Raw genomic sequence first — 3,698 nt, 5'->3', positions numbered from 1 at the left:
GAAAATAAAAATAGATGGTTAGAACTTCTCGAATGTCAACCACCGAGAAAATGAAATTAAAGGAAAACGAAATATAAAAAAAAAGAAGAAGAAATGAATAGAAGAAAGGAGAAATTATACGGTCGTGGAGAATGGAGGAAATAAGTATGGGAGATTGCTTTGAGAAATGGAGGAAGCCAGACGGTTGCGTGAAGAGGAGTGATGCGTGATGGAAATAAGAAGACCAAAACAAAAACAAAAAAAAGACATTATGCATTTTGTGCAGTAACATGGGATTCATTTACTGTTTAATCAACAGTGCCATCTTCTTTTCTTTTTAATAAAGGTTAGATATCATTGCGTGCCACACATATTGGGCATGATTTGGAAGTGTTTATAGGCAATTTAAATTATAAAAAAATAAAAATGAGAAGTAAGTGGATAACACTCGTAGATATAAAGTATTAACCATTTATAAACATTAGCCAAACATAGGCTTAAGCCCCATTTGAAAAGTGAAAATTACATACAACCAGTGTTAGAAACTTTCCAAGTCAAAATTAAGATTTACAAGTTTTCTTCCCCCGTCCCCCCGCCCCAAAAAAAAATCAGATAATTGAAAATTTTAATATTCATTTCCTAACCTATTTAAATCCCAAAATCCTTTTCTCTTCCCTCCTCTCCCTGTCCATCTCCCGTCTCTCTCTACCCTATCACTCATACATGAATCACCGTCGCCATTGTCGTTGCCGGAAGCTACCCATTTGTCGTGACACCGTTGATGTCTTTAGAAACACTAATATCCCATTTAATGTCCTCTTTCAACATGCGATGGTGAGACTATCTATGTTAGGTAGTGCATCGATCTATGGTATGCGGTGGTGCGTAGCCTACGATGGTGTGTGCGAAGGTGACCTGTGCGTGCTATAGTGTTTGCAGATCTATGCGGTGGTGATCTGTGTGATGTGTGTGCAATGATGTTAGTGGTGGTGGTAGAGATGGGGTGCTGTGACAATATGTATATTTTGGATTGGTTTCTTCTTCCAACCCACTTAGTCGGAGTTTTGGGGAGTACTATGATGATGGTGGTGGTACAGGTGGTGGAGGGTGGGGTGTAGCGGCGATGGTTTTGGAGTTTTAGGTTGGTTTCTACCTATAATATGCTCAATCAGGGTTTTGGGGATGTGCAATTGTGGTGGTAAAAGTGGTGATAGTGGTGCTACGAGTGGTAGGTGGATTTGTAGTGAGGTGTTGGTTTTGATTTTGGTTGGAGTAGTGGTGGTAGTTTCTATATTTTGGTGTAGTTGGTGGTGCAGGTTGACGTGCTAGCGGTGGTTGTGAGTGGGATGGTGCATTGGGATGGAGTGCTCGTGTCCAATTATTTGGTTGATTGTGACCAATAAATTTGTTAATTTGCTATCAATAAATAATATGTTACCAATTATTTGAGATTGACTCAAAAATGATTCTCACTTGATAACTATAATATATTATTGATTGTTGTCCCCTCCTTCTTCCCTCTCCCCCACCCATTGAAGAGTTGATTAATAAGGAGGATGGCATTGCTCCTTTGGAGAGATATTTTTCCCTTCAAAATTGATTTTTCTCAAATTAATTTAAAAATATATATTCTCTTAAGAAAATAATTTTGTACGTAAATTCAAGATTTTTTGTTACTTCCTATTCATATTCTCCCAAAATATTATTATTATTATTATTATTTTTTATAAAATCTATTCCCAAACAACAAGCAAGTACTTTTTTATAAAGCGTCAAAATCAATATTTTACTCCATCACCATCCAGCATGACAGTGTTCAATTTTTGTTGTGAATTGTTACGTCTTGTCACATGTGGCCAAACCATTATAGCCCTTGGCCTACCTAACCCATAACACGTGGCTTGGTGGCTGAGGCCTTTAAGCATGTGAAATGCAATTAGAACTAATACCTCAACTGAGGCTCAGCATGTTGAAGCCCGAAGTACATTGGTCGAGGTGGTTCACTCTGAGGCCCATATGCCGAAGTTGTAATTTCCGGAGCTCCTTACTACCACTTCTCCCAAGAGATCCGTTATCCCATAAGAATCTTCTTCGAATGATTGATGGGACGTTCATTATAGAGTTTAAGTGTCAAGTATTGTGAAAGAGAATGGCAGTTCTGCCACTTAATAAATGTAAAGTGGGCTAACAAGTCAAAAGTGATGCCTAAAATTAGATGTATGGATTAAGGAGATGATGTCACGTGTACTCCCATCCAAAGGCCACAATTTACCTTGTACTAAAATAAATACTTTCCCATGTTTCCATTGTAAGGCAAATGCCACTTTGAAGATAAAACTACATACTAAAGCAAATACAAACGATACAATACATTTAGCTTTCTTGCTATACAGTCAAATTTACATACATATTCATTGATCACGATTGATAATTTTTGGACATTCATTGTACACGTCTTGTCGGATTCCGAACGTCATCGTTTCGCGTGTTAGCGTGTCAGATGATTCTCGCGTCTTAGTGTGTCAGATCAGGCTTACATATGTGGGATGGGTCCTATATTTGTTGTTCGCATGGCCCCCCAATCGGAAACGAATTCAACATGAATATCAAAATCTCTCAATAAGCTCTTCCTTTCACATGTATAAGAGATATGCTCTTTGTTTTAAAGAGCAAAATCTTGAAATTAGGCTCAACTAGTCTCTTTAATTTTTTTTTTAACTTTTTAGAATAGAGTGTGAGTTTCATTCTCTACATTTATATAGTTAAATTCACTCTATTTGTATTTTATAATGATTGTATTTAATAAAACTACAGGATCATATGCTTACTACTTGAATTATACATACTATATTGAATATTTTAGCTATTGACATATATAAAAAATGACATTATGAATTTTGCAGCTACATCAGAATAGATTCATAATTCTAATATTTTATGAATTTTGAACGTGTCTCTATCATAAAATGTCTTGAATGACCACAAAGGGTTGCATATTTGAACATACAAGATGCAAAACACTTTCGGGCCAAGTAGGGACATACGTAGACATGAAATACTTCAAAAAAAAATCTTCCTTGTAGGCTTTGACACCAATGTAATATTTACTTAACATTCTTCTAATTGGTCGAAGCTTGTAGAAACTTGGAAAGAAGATACATTGAATAACTTGGCTTTGCCTTTCTTGTCAGATAAAACACTCTTTCAGAGATTACTGTTTTCTCGAGAAATTTTTTTTCAAGTCCTCTTAATTTATTGCAAGTTTTTTATACCAATTTTACATGGGGTGACATGTTTTATTAGCAATTTTATATTTTATTAAAAAAAAATCAACAAGGACCGCATTTAGTTATCATATGAATATTAAAAAAATCAACATTTTACATTTTACTTATTATTAAAAAAGTCCACATTTACTCCACAAGTAATATGTTGCTTGAAAGTGAAATATCATGTTTCCATAATGCTTCAGCCAAACAATAGTTCAACTGGATGTATTGTATTGGAATGAAAATGTAAATTCTTCTCAAATTCCATCGATTATAAGATGGTATGCACAATCTGCTTCCTCAATTTGACTTCTCCTTTTCAGCAAAAGACTTCACCAAAAACTACTTCTATAGGGTATCCTTTCTGAGTCCTTGAAATATCGAACATCTAAACACTCCCAAATGGCATATCCTTCAATTCCGCCGTTCTATAATATGAGAGATTTACAG

Source organism: Olea europaea, chromosome 21 (assembly GCF_002742605.1).
Source record: "Olea europaea var. sylvestris chromosome 21, O_europaea_v1, whole genome shotgun sequence".
Classification (NCBI taxonomy): Eukaryota; Viridiplantae; Streptophyta; class Magnoliopsida; order Lamiales; family Oleaceae; genus Olea; species Olea europaea.
The sequence above is the reverse complement of the archived record's forward strand: the minus strand, read 5'-3'. Positions refer to the sequence as shown.